We start from the raw sequence: 17,714 nt of genomic DNA on the forward strand, positions 1-17,714 counted from the left end.
AGCCTGTGACGTCACCCTGACCGCAATGGCCGTTACTCAAACCTCCTTCCAGTCTGCAGACGTGATCCTGACCAACCGCCACAAGAGACTGACCTGCATATTCAATGGTCCTGACTCTTGCCGCCACCCTATACTCTTAGGAGTAACTCCTGCCTGATGTTCTGCAAGAACAAATCTACTCCTGCCGGTTCTAAATGAACCCCATCCTGCCTATACAAACCCTTATGGGCTGCCGAGATGTTCCCGTGCTCTACCACAAAACCCTCGAGCTCGACTACCTGCTTCCTCAGGTCCCTATTGATCTTTTTCCTGACCTGGAAAGCTGCCTTATGACACACCATGTGTCTCCATCTTAATCTAGGGATCACATTCGACCACATTCGACCACCCGATTCTCACACCTGGAAACCAGAGTTTGAACTGCATTGCCCGAATTAGATCCAATGTGGGAATGGCCCCCACATCGTTGCCGCCAGCATGTATTATCAGAATGTGGGGTTTCTCCCACCTCCTCACGGCATTCTGGAGCAATGCAGGCAGATCTGCCCAGGCCAAGCCTCTGCGCCCTAGCCAATGTAACACAGCCCTGGACGAAGGAAATCCTAGCTGCTGTCCTCCTGGCATGGCTGCAGCTCTAATTGCGGCCCAGTGCACATATGAATGGCCGACGATCCACACCCGTACAGGACCTGGACGTGTTTCTGAAAACAAAGAAATCAAGAGTTAGCCTGCTTGCAGTAGACCAGATCCTCAACAAACCTTGGCCCATTACCTTTAGGTATCACCCCCGCAAGCCCCCAAAACCCTTGCATACTTGACCCTTGATCCCCGTTCTCAAACATACAGCGGCCTAACGTAGGACTTGTACCGCTGCGACCTCCACCGCCCTAATGAGCGGATGCGATCCGAGGACCAACCCAGCTCTGCTGCCGTCGTCGCTGCCCCCACTCGGAAGGAGTGTGGGGCAATCCGAGACCCGTCAAGACCAGACGTTTGCGCTACCCTACCTAAAACCTTCCCAAATTGGTATCTGGTCAGCGGGTCCCCATTGGCATGTATTAGAAACCTGGAGGAGCCTCCTGGCCGCACTTCCAGGTAAGATGACACTAGCCGTACTGGGCAACAGGTAACGCCAGGCTGCCCCTGTAAGGAAAGCCAAGCCCCCCGGCACTCCTGGTCGGTTTTTGACCTGGGAATGAACAATAGCACGGAGTCATCTACCAATCTGACATGATTGTGCATGACCCCCCCTGTGGCCGCCGTTTTGGCTCGCGGTACCAACTCACCCACCCTTAATGCGCCGTGAAACGCCAGGCCGAAGGCCGCCCCGAAGAGCCGAGCCTCGAAAGGTGAGGAACATATCTCTGGCAGGACCGCCAGCAACTTTACCAGCCGTTCCGCCGTAATGGGCTCCCTTGCGTCCCGTCGTGGAACCTCCAGACGGCCCCACCCCCTAATAAGCTGCTTTACAAGGAAGGAGCGTGACTCGTCTTTAAACGCGTATAGCCTGCAGAAGAAAGCCACAGCCAATAGCCTATCGACCACCGCCCCCTTTTTTGCTCGCTTACCTCTCAGGTCCGCCAGCCAGTGCAACAGAAACCCCTGTTCACCCTCGCAGGAAGGGAACTCGCGTAGGTCACAGAAACCTACCCACTCGCTCCAGTACCTCACGTATGCCGACCATGTGCTGGGTGCCAATGAAGCCCGCAACAGAGGAATCAGCTGCTGTAGTCCCTCGCCATCTGCCACAAAAAGAGAGGGCAAGGAAGACCATAAGGCGCCACGGCAGGAGCCGCAGCCCTAAATGCCTCCCACTGGAAACGAGACAATGCATCAGCAACTATATTCTGCACCCCTGGCACGTGTCAGGCCCTAAAGTCAATGTTCCATTGCAAACATCTCAACATCAGGTGTCGCAGATAATGCACCACCACAGGCGATGAAGCTGAAAGCCTGTTAATAGCAAACACCACGCTGAGATTATCCATCCAGAAAATCACAGCCCTGTTACTAAACAGGTGACCCCACAGTTCCACTGCCACCAGTATAGGAAACAGTTCCAGAAAGCAAAGATTGCGTGTAAGCCCTCTGCCCGCCCACTTGGTCAGCCAGGGCTCCGCTCTCCATGCCCCCTCAAAGTAAGCCCCATACCCAGATTCTCCAGCAGCGTCCATGAACAGATGCAGGGATTGGTTAGATATTGGATCCCCTCGCCAAATGCAGATGCCGTTAAAGTCCTGGAGAAACCTCTCCCAGACCTGCAAATCCGCCACGAGGTCCCTCGTGATGCGAATGCGCGATGCCGGAGCCCTGCTCTAACTGCTTGCTAAACACCCTACCCCACGGGATAACTCTCCCCGCGAAGTTAAGGAGACCAAAGGAGCGACTGCAGCTCCCGAAGCGAACACGCCAGTGCCGAAACCATAGCACGGACTGTCGCCAACATCTTGGCAACCTTTTCTTTAGGCAACCTATACTCCCCTGCCACCGAATCAATTTCGATGCCTAAGAACGTCAAACACGTGCACGGTCCCTCCGTCTTATCCTCTGCTAGAGGAACCCCAAACCTGGACCTCATGACTTTCATTAAAGAGGCACATTCTTGCGAGTTGGCCGCCCCAACCAGGAGAAAATCGTCCAAATAGTGCGCAACTCTGTCACTCCCAGCCACCAAGCCCACTGCCCAGTGCAGGAAAGTGCTGAGTTCTTCGAAATACGCGCAGGATATCGAACAGCCCATGGGCAGACAACGGTCAACATAATAACCCCCTTCAAACCAACACCCCATCAGCCTGAAGGATGATGGGTGAATCGGGAGAAGCCGGAACGCAGATTCTATGTCTAACTTCGCCATCAAGGCTCCAGGGCCCCGTTCCCTGACCATAGCCAGCGCGTCGTCAAACGACTGGTAATGGACTGAGCTCAATTCCTCCGGAATGGCGTTGTTTACCGATTGCCCTTTCGGATAAGAGAGGTGCTGTATGAGCCGGAACTTACCCATTTCCTTTTTGGGGATGACCCAAAGCGGGGAAATAACTAAGTCCGGCAGTGGTAATTCCCCGAAAGGGCCTGCAACCCTACCCAAGGCCACTTCTTTTCCCAACTTCTCCCTGACTGCCTCAGGGTACTGAGAAGCTGATTTCAGGTTCTTCCTGTCTCGGGCTCTCACTACCCGACCTACTACCGGAATAATGAAACCCCCGTGCAAGCCGCTATCCAACAGCTGGGCAGCCACCCTGTCCAGGTACCTGCTCAACCATTTGCCAATAACCTGGACCCTAAGGGGCGAATCCGCCCTTACTCCCAGCGCCTCCCCTGCCCCCAAACCGATCAGTTTGGGTATCTCGTTTCTTGGAGCAATCAGCTCCAGGGCGTTGTCCGCTGCAGAACTTACAGACGTGCTTGAACGTGCACGATGTGCCCCGCTCGCACGCTTTGTCCTGATACCACCAGCACACACTCCCTTGCCGCCGTCGAAAGCGCAATGTCTGCCTACTCCCCGGCGATACCGCCGTGGAGCCTCCCTGCACCCTCCATTCCGCATCAAGATGCGCCCAGAGGTGAAAATCTATTGTGCCAAAGTCAAGCAATAGGTTGCCCACCTTCTTCTTCCGATATAGCATATCGTACTCTCTCCACGCACCATCAGCAAACTTTCTGTGTATTGCATCAATGGTGTCGACGTACTTAAAGAGGGCAGTCCCCTGATCAGGAAACCTCTCCAAGTAGCAAGTGGCGTAGACCAGGAAACACAGATGCCACTCCTCAAGTATATTGGGCCTCCTAAATTTCTTAGGGCCTGTACCGTCCTCCACCATTTCCTTAAACTTAAAAGCCTCTGCCGACAGCTCAAACATGTTCACATACTTACCGTCCTGGATACGCTTCACCGTCTTAGACTTGAGGTGTGCATGCAAACTGTGTACCTGGCACGAATAAGTATCCCCATGTACCGCTGCCTTTCTGTTCACCGCCTGTGGTGACCCCCCCAGCAACCCCTAGGAGTTGAGATGACTGCGTCACACTACTGGCATTGCCATCCCCGTGATTGCCCCTACTCATCTTTCTCAACATTCTATACATCCTCTTATGCCCTTTCGTGTGCAAACCCAGGGACCCGTCTATCTCAGACCCCGAACCTGACCTACTAGAGCTGGAGGAATTACACCGCCCCCTAGGGAAACCAATTTGTAACTCACCAGAGGAAGCACCTGATGCGGCCTGGCCTTGTCCAGAAGCACTTCTGACTCCTCTTGGCACAAGAGCTCCGGAACTCTGAGTCGCCATGTCCCTGCTGGATGAGGATGTCCTGGGTACCTGCAAAATAGAAGCCAAGAGGGGAGTACCTTGGGAAGAGCCAGCCGTCTCCTCCCCATCCCCCCCTTCCCCAGATTCTAGATACCCTTCCTGGTCACTTTCACTCACACCGCATGCCAAACTCACATCATCATCTGTACTGGTGGCCAGCCCACTAGCAGAATCCTCCTGAAATCTCACGGTCCTACTCCGGCCCTGAGACTTCGATCCCTGGGCCTGTATTACCAACCCCTTCCCAGGGCTCTCGAGGCCTTCCGCAGGGCCATCGCTAATGCTAGCATGTCCCCTTTTTACAGCCCCTCTCGTGGCAATTTGCCCCGACCGTGCTGGTGAGGTCCTGCTGGGCGTCAACTACCCTTCAGGCCTTGCTCCTGGGGCTCCACTACCGCGGTGTCACCCCCTGAACTATGTGCCCCCTTATGCGCGGTTTTAGCCGCGGGGGCCTTCCCTTTACTTTGGGCTGCAGCGCGTGCGGGGGCCGCCTTGGCTTTGCCCCTTCCTAACATAGGCCGCGAGCACGAGGAGGGCGCCCTCTCGGTATCCCCTTCTTTATTGCTTGTTTCCCGCTGCGGCTCTTGTGCGCACTCCCTGCTGCGCCACCCCCGGAGGGGCCTTGCTGACCCGCTTCCTCAATCTCACTTGCCCCGTGACTCTCCGCCTCTGCCCCCTGTCCTGGCCTACTATGTGCCCCTTCGGCCTCCTGAGGCCTAGCTGTCTTGCCCCCTAGGTGCTCCCTTCTTACCTCCGGAGCCAGGGGGGGAACGATCCGCTCAGTTCACTGGCCAGATTGCGAGTGCCGCAAGCGGAAGTGACGTCACCGGAAGTTGACGCGGCGGCCATTTTGGATGCTGAAAGGGACGACGAACCAGAGGCCTGCAGACTACTATAGGCCGAAGCCTGGGCTTGAAGTACCGCCGCACCCGACGACGCACCCGCGAGGACCGACGCTAAGGACTGTAGGAGGGACACCGCCGCCGCCACAGATTCCCCGGAGAGGACCACCGCCGCAGGTAAGGCCACACTGCTCCCACTACCGATGCCAACGGAACCCTCCCCAGAGGTACCCGAACCCCTTATGGCCTCGCTGGGCCCAAAAACTACAGGCCCCTGAATAAGGCCCACTCCGGAACCCCCGGGTGCCTCACCGGGACCCCCGGAGCAGAAACTGGAGCTCCCCGGGACCCCCTAGGCCCTACGCCTGACCCGCCTAGCGCGATTGCTCGCCCCTCAAGCCCTACATCCCCTGGGGGCCTACACTCTTTCCCGACAGGCTGATAAGCCTGCCTGGGCCCACCATCCCCAACTAAATTCTCCCGTGCAGGAGAAGAAAATAAAACAGGGCTACCCTCCCCCCCGAGGGAGAAACGGGCAGACACAGCCCAGACACATGGCCCAGACCCACCGTAATATTTCCAGATGGGTTGGTGCGACCCAATCAACGTCCTCTAACTCCATCTCTTCCCATTCTCCAGATTCGCCTTCCATTGGAAAAATGCTGCAAACTGCTAAGCTGAAAGATCTTCTGTGAGTCCACAGGAACAAAGAGTAAGTGGAATCCCTGCACATCCCTCTTATAAGGTTAGTAAACCCCTCCCAACACAATGCAACATTGTAACTAACACACACACACACAGCAGCACTCACTCCTCCAGGTCTTAACCCTTAGCTACGTTCCGGGCTATTTGCCCTGCACTTTCTTTGTGTATAAGCACATCACTTCTTTATGCATTTTGCATAAAGCTGTTATAGTGAAGGTACAATACATATTGGACTAATTTGGACATCTAGATTTTCAGTAGGTGGTTCAATTGTGTGTGTGTGTATATATATATATATATATATATAGTGTGTGTGTGTGCATATTTGTATGTGTGTGTGTGTATATATATATATATATATATATATATAGTGTGTGTGTGTAAATTTGTATGTGTGTGTGTATATATATATATATATATATATATATATATATAGTGTGTGTGTGTAAATTTGTATGTGTGTGTGTGTATATATATATATATATATATATATATATATAGTGTGTGTGTGTAAATTTGTATGTGTGTGTGTGTATATATATATATATATATATATATATATATATAGTGTATGTGTGCATATTTGTGTGTGTGTGTGTATATATATATATATATATATATATATATATATATATATAAATATATATATATAGTGTGTGTGTAAATTTGTATGTGTGTGTGTATATATATATATATATATATATATATATATATAATGTGTGTGTGTTTGTGTGAATGTTTTTTTTTCATGATAGAGCATGGAATTTAACTTTCAATTATTCACATTATTTTAAAGTACTTTCTGATGTACTAGATCCTAATGAGTATGTACAAGAGGTTACGCCATGTTTGTTTTAAATTACATGGGGACGGGAATAGGTGGGCGGGTGGACTATAGGAGGGATAGTGTTCACCTAGAGATATCTTTATTACTGATATTAGGAATTCTACAGTAACCCGCCTATAAGCAGGTTGTGGTTGATTAGTGCGGATCAGGTCTGCAAGAACTTGCTGAATGCGACCTCGCTGAATGCGGAGAGCAATATGCTCTCCGTATTCAGCATTGCACCAGCAGCCCCCTGCAGACTCGCAGCCAATCGCCCCCCAGCAGGGGGTGTCATTAAACCCGATCGTACTCGATCGGGTTGAATTGTGGCGATTCCTGTCCGCCTGCTCAGAGCAGGCAGACAGGGTTATGGAGCAGCGGTCTTTAGACCGCTGCTTCATAACTGCTGTTTCTGACGAGTCTGAAGATTCGCCAGAAACACGGGCCCATACAGAGCTTAATAAATGGGCCTCTATATCTCATTTTCTCCAGCCTTAAATTGGGACCTCTTGTCACAAATAATTTTAATTAAATAAATGGGCCTTGAATATTCTATTATATAAAAGGCCAAGCGTGTTTGTCCGAAGCTGTCATGCGCAGTAGAGACAGCACAAGGACAAACACACCTGGCCTAACCTGACATGCTGTTGCAATGAAAGTGGGCGTGGCCGGACGGGAGTGTGGGCGTGGCCGGACAGGAACAAGGGTGTGGTCGGGGTGTGTGGTGGGGATGTGGCCGGGCGCGGTCAGCGTGAGAGAAGGGAGAGAAATAGAAAGAGAGGGGGAGAGACAAAAAGAGATAGGAAAGAGAGGGGAAAGTGCAGAAAAGAGGGGGAGAGAGAGCAAAATAGAGGGGAAAGAGCAAAATAGAGGGGAAAGAGCAAAAGAGAGGGGAAAGAGCAAAATAGAGGGGAAAGAGAGAAAAAGAGAGGGGAGAGAGAGCAAAAGAGGGGGGAGAGAGAGCAATAAAGAGGGGGAGAGAGAGAAAAAGAAAGGGGGGAGAGAGAGCAATAGAGAGGGGGAGAGAGAGAGCAAAAGAGAGGGATGGAGAGAGAGAGCAAAAGAGAGGGGGGAGAGAGGGGAGAGAGAGAGCAAAAGAGAGGGGGGAAAGAGAGAGCAAAAGAGAGAGATGGAGAGAGAGAGCAAAACAAAAGGAGAGACAGAGCAAAATAGAGGGGGGAGAGAGAGAGCGCAAAAGAGAGGGGGGAGAGTGCAAAAGAGAGGGGGGAGAGAGAGAGCGCAAAAGAGAGGGGGAGAGAGAGAGCGCAAAAGAGAGGGGGAGAGAGCGCAAAAGAGAGGGGTAGAGAGAGAGAGCAAAAGAGAGGGGTAGAGAGAGAGAGCAAAAGAGAGGGGGAGCGAGAGAGCAAAAGAGAGGGGGAGAGAGAGCAAAAGAGAGGGGGAGAGAGAGCAAAAGAGAGGGGGAGAGAGGGAGCAAAAGAGAGAGGGGAGAGAGAGCGCAAAAGAGAGGGGGGAGAGAGGGGGAGAGAGACGCAAAAGAGAGGGGGGAGAGAGAGCGCAAAAGAGAGGGGGGAGAGAGAGAGCGCAAAAGAGAGGGGGAGAGAGAGCACAAAAGAGAGGGGTAGAGAGAGAGAGCAAAAGAGAGGGGTAGAGAGAGAGAGCAAAAGAGAGGGGGAGCGAGAGAGCAAAAGAGAGGGGGAGAGAGAGCAAAAGAGAGGGGGAGAGAGAGCAAAAGAGAGGGGGAGAGAGGGAGCAAAAGAGAGAGCGGAGAGAGAGCGCAAAAGAGAGGGGGGAGAGAGGGGGAGAGAGACGCAAAAGAGAGGGGGGAGAGAGAGCGCAAAGAGAGGGGAGAGAGAGCGTAAAAGAGAGGGGGGAGAGAGAGAGCACAAAAGAGAGGGGGAGGGAGAGAGCGCAAAAGAGAGGGGGGAGAGAGAGAGCGCAAAAGAGAGGGGGAGAGAGAGCGCAAAAGAGAGTGGAGAGAGAGAGAGCGCAAAAGAGAGGGGGAGAGAGAGAGCGCAAAAGAGAGGGGGAGAAAGAGAGCGCAAAAGAGAGGGGGAGCGAGAGAGCAAAAAAGAGGGGGAGCGAGAGAAAAAGAGAGGGGGAGAGAGAGCAAAAGAGAGGGGGAGAGAGGGAGCAAAAGAGAGAGGGAGAGAGAGCTCAAAAGAGAGGGGGGAGAGAGGGCAAAAGAGAGGGGGAGAGAGACGCAAAAGAGAAGGGGGAGAGAGAGCGCAAAAGAGACGGGGCGAGAGAGAGAGCACAAAAGAGAGGGGGGAGAGAGAGAGCACAAAAGAGAGGGGGAGAGAGAGAGAGAGCAAAAGAGAGGGGGAGAGAGAGAGCACAAAAGAGAGGGGGAGAGAGAGCGCAAAAGTGAGAACGCAAAAGAGAAGGGGGAGAGAGAACGTAAAAAAGAGGTGGGAGAGAGAGCGCAAAAGAGATGGGAAGAGCAAAAGAGAAGGGGTGAGAAAGCAAATGAAAGGGGAGAGAGAGCAAAAGAGAGGTGGAGAGAGAGCAAAATAGAGGGGGAGAGAGGGAGCAACAGAGAAAAGGAGAAAGAGAGAGCAAAAGAGAGGGGGAGAGAGCACAAAAGAGAGGGGGAGAGAGAGCAAAAGAGAGGGGGGAGAGAGAGAGCAAAAGAGAGGGGGGAGAGAGAGCAAAATAGAGGGGAGAGAGAGCAAAAGAGAGGTGGAGCGAGAGAGAGCAAAAGAGAGGTGGAGCGAGAGAGAACGCAAAAGAGAGGGGGAGAGAGTGCAAAAGAGAGGGGGAGAGAGCACAAAAGAGAGGGGGAGAGAGAGAGCAAGGGGTGGGACCGATGTACTGCAAAAAATGGCCCGTGTGAACGGGCTTTAGGACTAGTAGTTATATAAAGTAATCACGTCACCTCCCAAGCGCATTTCTTCTAGAGAAAACAGACCCAGTTTGGCTAACCTCTCATCATAGCTTAAATTCCCTATTCCCATTATTAGCTTTGTGGCCCTTCTTTGAGCTTTGTCTAAGTCTGCAAAGTCTTTTTTTTAGATTGTTCCCCAGAACTGCACTCCATACTCAAGGTGAGTATTAGTGTGTTTAATACCCATAAATGTATTAGTGTGTTTAATACCCATAAATGTATATGTGGAATCGGAAAGTCTAAATTAAACCTGCATGATTCTGATAGAGCATGTCATTTTTAGACACTTTTAAATTCACTTCTATTTTCAAATGTGATTTGTTCTCTTGGTATCCCTTGTTGTAAAAGAATACGCACATATTCTACACTAGTGGGAGCTGCTGCTAATTGGTGCCTGCACACATTTGTCTTTTGTGATTGGCTAACTAGATGTGCTCATTTTGCTGCCAGTAGGGCAATGCTGTTCATTTAGCAAAGGATAACAAGAGAATGAAGCAAATGTGATAATGGAAGTAAGTTGGAAAGTTGTTTAAAATTGTATGTTCTATCCAAATCATGAAAGAACATTTGGGGATTTCCTGTCCCTTTAAGGCATCTAAACAGGGCCGGATTGGCTGGCCGGGATGCCAGAACTTTTCCTGGTGGGCTGCTGCAGTGCAGGACCACATCATTTGGTAACCAGCTGAGCAAAGGGAAACCACATAGCGAGGTTTATGCGTATAGCGCATCATTTTGCTCAGTTCCTGGCATACAAGTTTAGTGGCTGCAGGTAGGGATGCAGATCTGGGGCCTCATCAGCAGCACTGCCTGTATGAGGGAAGTAACTGTTAGCTGAATGAAAAGAAGGAGCCACTCCAGGCCATGTAGCAAAATAATCTATTTTTTAAAAACTTTTTTTTATTTTTCTAGTAATCCTGCCTAATTTTATGTTGCAATAATAAAATGTGTGTGTGTGACTGTGCGGTGTCTAGGGCACACTACCCGACCCGTGCTGCCTGTCTCCCCCCTCTCTATGGTACCTGCAGATTTCCCCCTGTGGTGCATGGATCCCCCTCTCTATGGTGTCTGTAGTCCTATCCTGTGGTGCAGAGATCCCCCTCTCTATGGTGTCTGTAGCGCTCCCCTGCAAAGGATTCTAGCTGCAGACTGGAGCTCCGCTCTAGACAGGAAACATGTGACCTCCACTCAAAGTTTTTTTTTAAATCAACTTTAATGTAACAAACAACGGGATACTGTAGTATGGCAATAGGCATTTTCTGTTTGTACCCAGTGTGAATTAAGCTTGCTCATGCCTTCATTCACAGCTTTGTAAGCAATGGAAGAGCTAATATGGGGTTAAAATTTTTGACCGCAAATGAATAAATAAAAAATGGCAGTACAGGCCCAAAATAACTCGCTGACCCATGTCAAAAAGTATACACTTATAAGGATTCCTGCCTCTCTGTCTGTCTGCCTGCCAGTCTGTCTGTCTTTATAAAAAAGAGAATTATCTTTATTTCAAATTGATGTGTTTTTTTAGAAATTGCAAGATACAGTTGTTTCAATGAATATTGCCACTTTCAGGAGATATTACGCATGCATAGTTGTTTAAAAAAATAAAAGAAAGAAGCCTACCGCACTCGGTGTTCCCAGGCGGTCACCCATCCAGGTACTGTCCGGGCCCGACCCTGGTTCATTTCCGAGATCAGACGGGATCGGGTGCATTCAGAGTAGTATGGCGGTAGGCATTTTCTATTTGTACCCAGCGTGAATTAAGCTTCCTCATGCCTTCATTCATAGCATTGTAAGCAGTGTAAAAGCTAAAATGGGGATAAAATTTTAACCCAAATGAATAAATAAAATATGCCAGTACAGGCCCAGAATAACTCGCTGTCCCATGACAAAAAGTATACACGGATAAGGTTACCTGCCTCTCTGTCTGTCTGCCTGCCTGCCAGTCTGTTTGTCTTTACAAAATATAATTATCTTTATTTCAAATTGACGTGTTTTTTAAGGAATTGCAAGATACAGTTGTTTCAATGAATATTGCCACTTTCAGGAGATATTGCGCATGCATAGTTTTAAAAAATCAAAGAAAAAAGCATACCACACTTGGTGTTCCCAGGTGGTCACCCATCCAGGTACTGTCCGGGCCTGACCCTGCTTAACCTACAGAGATCAGATGGGATCGGGTGCATTCAGAGTAGTATGGCGGTAGGCATTTTCTGTTTGTACCCAGCATTAATTAAGCTTGCTCATGCCTTCATTCACAGCATTGTAAGCAGTGGAAGAGCTAAAATGGGGATAAAATTTTGATCGCAAATGAAAAAATAAAAATGCCAGTACAGGTCCAGAATAACTCGCTGACCCATGACAAAAAGTATACACGGATAAGGTTACCTGCCTCTCTGTCTGTCTGCCTGCCTGCCTGTCTGTCTGTCTTTACAAAAGATAATTATCTTTATTTGAAATTGACGTGTTTTTTAAGGAATTGCAAGATACAGTTGTTTCAATGAATATCGCCACTTTTAGGAGATATTACGCATGCATAGTTGTTTTAAAAAATTAAAGCAAAAAGCCTACCGCACTCGGTGTTCCCAGGCAGTCACCAATCCAGGTACTGTCCGGGCCTGACTCTGCTTAACTTCCGAGATCAGACGGGATCGGTTGCATTCAGAGTATTATGGCGGTAGGCATTTTCTGCTTGTACCCAGCATGAATTAAGCTTGCTCATGCCTTCATTCACAGCATTGTAAGCAGTGGAAGAGCTAAAATGGGGATAACATTTTAACCCAAATGAATAAATAAAAAATGCCAGTACAGGCCCAGAATAACTCGCTGACCCATGACAAAAAGTATACACGGATAAGGTTACCTGCCTCTCTGTCTGTCTGCCTGCCTGCCAGTCTGTCTGTCTTTACAAAAGATAATTATCTTTATTTGAAATTGACGTGTTTTTTAAGGAATTGTAAGATAAAGTTGTTTCAATGAATATCGCCACTTTCAGGAGATATTACGCATTCATAGTTGTTTTAAAAAAATCAAAGAAAAAAGCCTACCGCACTCGGTGTGCACAGGAAGTCACCCATCCAGGTACTGTCCGGCCTGACCCTGCTTAACTTCCAAGATCAGACGGGATTGGGTGCATTCAGTGTAGTATGGCGGTAGGCATTTTCTGTTTGTTCCAAGCGTAAATTAAGCTTGCTCATGCCTTCATTCACAGCATTGTAAGCAGTGGAAGAGCTAAAATGGGGATAAAATGTTAACCCAAATGAATAAATAAGTTGTTTCAATGAATATCGCCAGTTTCAGGAGATATTACGCATGCATAGTTGTTTTTAAAAAATCAAAGAAAAAAGTCTTCCGCACTCGGTGTTCCCAGGTGGTCACCCACCCAGGTAATGTCCGGGCCTGAACCTGCTTAATTACCGAGATCAGACGGGATCGGGTGCATTCAGAGTAGTATGGCGGAAGCATTTTCTGCTTGTACCCAGCATGAATTAAGCTTGCTCATGCCTTCATTCACAGCTTTGTAAGCAATGGAAGGGCTAATATGGGGTTAAAATTTTGACCGCAAATGAATAAATAAAAAATGCCAGTACAGGCCCAGAATAATTCACTGACCCATGACAAAAAGTATACATGGATAAGGTTACCTGCCTCTCTGTCTGTCTGCCTGCCAGTCTGTCTGTCTTTACAAAAGATAATTATCTTTATTTCAAATTGACGTGTTTTTTAAGGCATTGCAAGATACAGTTGTTTCAATGAATATCGCCACTTTCAGGAGACGCATGCATAGTTGTTTTAAAAAAAATCATTTTCTGATTGTACCCAGCGTGAATTAAGCTTGCTCATGCCTTCATTCACAGCATTGTAAGCAGTGGAAGAGCTAAAATGGGGATAAAATTTTAACCAAAATGAATAAATAAAAAATGCCAGTACAGGCCCAGAATAACTCGCTGTCCCATGACAAAAAGTATACACTGATAAGGATTCCTGCCTCTCTGTCTGTCTGCCTTTATAAAAAAGAGAATTATCTTTATTTCAAATTGACGTGTTTTTTAAGGAATTGCAAGATATAGTTGTTTTAATGAATATTGCCACATTCAGGAGATATTACGCATGCATAGTTGTTTAAAAAAATCAATGAAAAAAGCCTACCGCACTCGGTGTTCCCAGGCGGTCACCAATCCAGGTACTGTCCGGGCCTGACCCTGCTTAACTTCCGAGATCAGACGGGATCGGGTGCATTCAGAGTAGTATGGCGGTAGGCATTTTCAGCTTGTACCCAGCGTGAATTAAAGGGACAGTAAAGTAAAAAAATATCCTTCATGATTTAAATAGGGCATGTAATTTTAAACAACTTTCCAATTTACTTTTATTACCAATTTTGCTTTGTTCTCTTGGTATTCTTAGTTCATGTGCTAATTTCTTAGACCTTGCAGACTGCCTCTAATCGGAAAGCATTTTGACAGTTTTTCACCACTAGAGGGCGTTAGTTCATGTGTTTCATATAGATAACATTGAGCTCCGGCACGTGAAGCTCCTAAGAGCAAGCATTGATTGGCTAAAAATGCATATCTGTCAAAAGAACTGAAATAAGGGGGCAGTTTGCAGAGGCTTAGATACAAGGTAATCACAGAGGTAAAAAGTGTATTATTATAACTGTGTTGGTTATGCAAAATTGGGGAATGGGTAATAAAGGGATTATCTACCTTTTTAAACAACACAAATTCTGGTGTTTACTGTCCCTTTAAGCTTGCTCATGCCTTCATTCACAGCATTGTAAGCAGTGGAAGAGCTAAAATGGGGATAAAATTTTAACCCAAATGAATAAATAAAAAATGCCAGTACAGGCCCAGAATAACTCGCTGTCCCATGACAAAAAGTATACACGGATAAGGTTTACCTGCCTCTCTGTCTGTCTGCCTGCCAGTCTGTCTATCTTTACAAAAGATAATTATCTTTATTTCAAATGGATGTGTTTTTTAAGGAATTGCAAGATAAAATTGTTTCAATGAATATCGCCACTTTCAGGAGATATTACACATGCATAGTTGTTTTAACAAATCAAAGAAAAGAGCCTACTGGACTCAGTGTTCCCAGGCAGTCACACATCCAGGTAATGTCCGGGCCTGACTCTGCTTAACTTCCGAGATCAGACAGGATTGGGTGCATTCAGAGTAGTATGGCGGTAGGCATTTTCTGTTTGTACCCAGCGTGAATTAAGCTTTTTCATGCCTTCATTCACAGCTTCGTAAGCAATGGAAGAGCTAATATGGGGTTAAAATTTTGACCGCAAATGAATAAATAAAAAATGGCAGTACAGGCCCAAAATAACTCGCTGACCCATGACAAAAAGTATACACTGATAAGGATTCCTGCCTCTCTGTCTGTCTGCCAGTCTGTCTTTATAAAAAAGAGAATTATCTTTATTTCAAATTGACATGTTTTTTAAGGAATGGCAAGATATAGTTGTTTTAATGAATATTGCCACATTCAGGAGATATTACGCATGCATAGTTGTTTTAAAAAATCAAAAAAAGAAGCCTACCGCACTCGGTGTTCCCAGGCGGTCACCCATCCAGGTACTGTCCGGGCCCGACCCTGGTTAATTTCCGAGATCAGGCGGGATCGGGTGCATTCAGAGTAGTACGGCGGTACGCATTTTCTATTTGTACCCAGCGTGAATTAAGCTTGCTCATGCCTTCATTCACAGCATTGTACGCAGTGGAAGAGCTAAAATGGAGATACAATTTTAACCCAAATGAATAAATAAAAAATGCCAGTACAGGCCCAGAATAACTCGCTGTCCCATGACAAAAAGTATACTCGGATAAGGTTTACCTGCCTCTCTGTCTGTCTGCCTGCCAGTCTGTCTGTCTTTACAAAAGATATTTATCTTTATTTCAAATGGACGTGTTTTTTAAGGAATTGCAAGATAAAATTGTTTCAATGAATATCGCCACTTTCAGGAGATATTACTCATGCATAGTTGTTTTAACAAATCAAAGAAAAGATCCTACCGGAATCAGTGTTCCCAGGCAGTCACACATCCAGGTAATGTCCGGGCCTGACCCTGCTTAACTTCCGAGATCAAACAGGATTGGGTGCATTCAGAGTAGTATGGCGGAAGCATTTTCTGCTTGTACCCAGCATGAATTAAGCTTGCTCATGCCTTCATTCACAGCTTTGTAAGAAATGGAAGGGCTAATATGGGGTTAAAATTTTGACCGCAAATGAATAAATAAAAAATGCCAGTACAGGCCCAGAATAATTCACTGACCCATGACAAAAAGTATACACGGATAAGGTTACCTGCCTCTCTGTCTGTCTGCCTGCCAGTCTGTCTGTCTTTACAAAAGATAATTATCTTTATTTCAAATTGACGTGTTTTTTAAGGCATTGCAAGATACAGTTGTTTCAATGAATATCGCCACTTTCAGGAGACGCATGCATAGTTGTTTTAAAAAAAATCAAAGAAAAAAGCCTACCGCACTCGGTGTGCCCAGGAAGTCACCCATCCAGGTACTGTCCGGCCTGACCCTGCTTAACTTCCAAGATCAGACAGGATTGGGTGCATTCAGTGTAGTATGGCGGTAGGCATTTTCTGTTTGTACCCAGCGTGAATTAAGCTTGCTCATGCCTTCATTCACAGCATTGTAAGCAGTGGAAGAGCTAAAATGGGGATAAAATTTTAACCAAAATGAATAAATAAAAAATGCCAGTACAGGCCCAGAATAACTCGCTGTCCCATGACAAAAAGTATACACTGATAAGGATTCCTGCCTCTCTGTCTGTCTGCCAGTCTGTCTGTCTTTATAAAAAAGAGAATTATCTTTATTTCAAATTGACGTGTTTTTTAAGGAATTGCAAGATATAGTTGTTTTAATGAATATTGCCACATTCAGGAGATATTACGCATGCATAGTTGTTTAAAAAAATCAAAGAAAAAAGCCTACCGCACTCGGTGTTCCCAGGCGGTCACCAATCCAGGTACTGTCCGGGCCTGACCCTGCTTAACTTCCGAGATCAGACGGGATCGGGTGCATTCAGAGTAGTATGGCGGTAGGCATTTTCAGCTTGTACCCAGCGTGAATTAAAGGGACAGTAAAGTAAAAAAAAATCCTTCATGATTTAAATAGGGCATGTAATTTTAAACAACTTTCCAATTTACTTTTATTACCAATTTTGCTTTGTTCTCTTGGTATTCTTAGTTCATGTGCTAATTTCTTAGACCTTGAAGACTGCCTCTAATCGGAAAGCATTTTGACAGTTTTTCACCACTAGAGGGCGTTAGTTCATGTGTTTCATATAGATAACATTGAGCTCCGGCACGTGAAGCTCCTAAGAGCAAGCATTGATTGGCTAAAAATGCATATCTGTCAAAAGAACTGAAATAAGGGGGCAGTTTGCAGAGGCTTAGATACAAGGTAATCACAGAGGTAAAAAGTGTATTATTATAACTGTGTTGGTTATGCAAAATTGGGGAATGGGTAATAAAGGGATTATCTACCTTTTTAAACAACACAAATTCTGGTGTTTACTGTCCCTTTAAGCTTGCTCATGCCTTCATTCACAGCATTGTAAGCAGTGGAAGAGCTAAAATGGGGATAAAATTTTAACCCAAATGAATAAATAAAAAATGCCAGTACAGGCCCAGAATAACTCGCTGTCCCATGACAAAAAGTATACACTGATAAGGTTTACCTGCCTCTCTGTCTGTCTGCCCGCCAGTCTGTCTGTCTTTACAAAAGATAATTATCTTTATTTCAAATGGATGTGTTTTTTAAGGAATTGCAAGATAAAATTGTTTCAATGAATATCGCCACTTTCAGGAGATATTACACATGCATAGTTGTTTTAACAAATCAAAGAAAAGAGCCTACTGGACTCAGTGTTCCCAGGCAGTCACACATCCAGGTAATGTCCGGGCCTGACTCTGCTTAACTTCCGAGATCAGACAGGATTGGGTGCATTCAGAGTAGTATGGCGGTAGGCATATTCTGTTTGTACCCAGCGTGAATTAAGCTTGTTCATGCCTTCATTCACAGCTTCGTAAGCAATGGAAGAGCTAATATGGGGTTAAAATTTTGACCGCAAATGAATAAATAAAAAATGGCAGTACAGGCCCAAAATAACTCGCTGACCCATGACAAAAAGTATACACTGATAAGGATTCCTGCCTCTCTGTCTGTCTGCCAGTCTG

General features: G+C 46.8%; 3 non-coding genes and 8 pseudogenes across 3 annotated transcripts; all 11 read right to left on the reverse strand.

Moving 5' to 3' along the window:
* Window positions 1-11,133: 11,133 nt before the first annotated feature.
* LOC128650786 (5S ribosomal RNA) lies at window positions 11,134-11,252 on the reverse strand. Its single transcript, XR_008401043.1, has one exon. It is a non-coding gene; the product is annotated as a 5S ribosomal RNA (ribosomal RNA).
* Window positions 11,253-11,605: 353 nt separating this feature from the next.
* LOC128650877 (uncharacterized) lies at window positions 11,606-11,725 on the reverse strand (annotated as a pseudogene).
* A 356-nt stretch (window positions 11,726-12,081) lies between these two features.
* Window positions 12,082-12,200, reverse strand: LOC128650828 (uncharacterized; annotated as a pseudogene).
* Window positions 12,201-12,557: 357 nt separating this feature from the next.
* LOC128650901 (uncharacterized) lies at window positions 12,558-12,675 on the reverse strand (annotated as a pseudogene).
* Window positions 12,676-12,862: 187 nt separating this feature from the next.
* LOC128650990 (uncharacterized) lies at window positions 12,863-12,981 on the reverse strand (annotated as a pseudogene).
* Window positions 12,982-13,659: 678 nt separating this feature from the next.
* Window positions 13,660-13,778, reverse strand: LOC128650696 (5S ribosomal RNA). Its single transcript, XR_008400958.1, has one exon. It is a non-coding gene; the product is annotated as a 5S ribosomal RNA (ribosomal RNA).
* An 808-nt stretch (window positions 13,779-14,586) lies between these two features.
* On the reverse strand, window positions 14,587-14,705 carry LOC128651123 (uncharacterized; annotated as a pseudogene).
* Window positions 14,706-15,052: 347 nt separating this feature from the next.
* Window positions 15,053-15,171, reverse strand: LOC128650942 (uncharacterized; annotated as a pseudogene).
* An 821-nt stretch (window positions 15,172-15,992) lies between these two features.
* Window positions 15,993-16,110, reverse strand: LOC128650918 (uncharacterized; annotated as a pseudogene).
* A 350-nt stretch (window positions 16,111-16,460) lies between these two features.
* LOC128650707 (5S ribosomal RNA) lies at window positions 16,461-16,579 on the reverse strand. Its single transcript, XR_008400969.1, has one exon. It is a non-coding gene; the product is annotated as a 5S ribosomal RNA (ribosomal RNA).
* An 808-nt stretch (window positions 16,580-17,387) lies between these two features.
* Window positions 17,388-17,506, reverse strand: LOC128651124 (uncharacterized; annotated as a pseudogene).
* Window positions 17,507-17,714: the final 208 nt, after the last annotated feature.

Source organism: Bombina bombina, chromosome 2 (genome assembly GCF_027579735.1).
Source record: "Bombina bombina isolate aBomBom1 chromosome 2, aBomBom1.pri, whole genome shotgun sequence".
In the NCBI taxonomy this organism is placed as follows: Eukaryota; Metazoa; Chordata; class Amphibia; order Anura; family Bombinatoridae; genus Bombina; species Bombina bombina.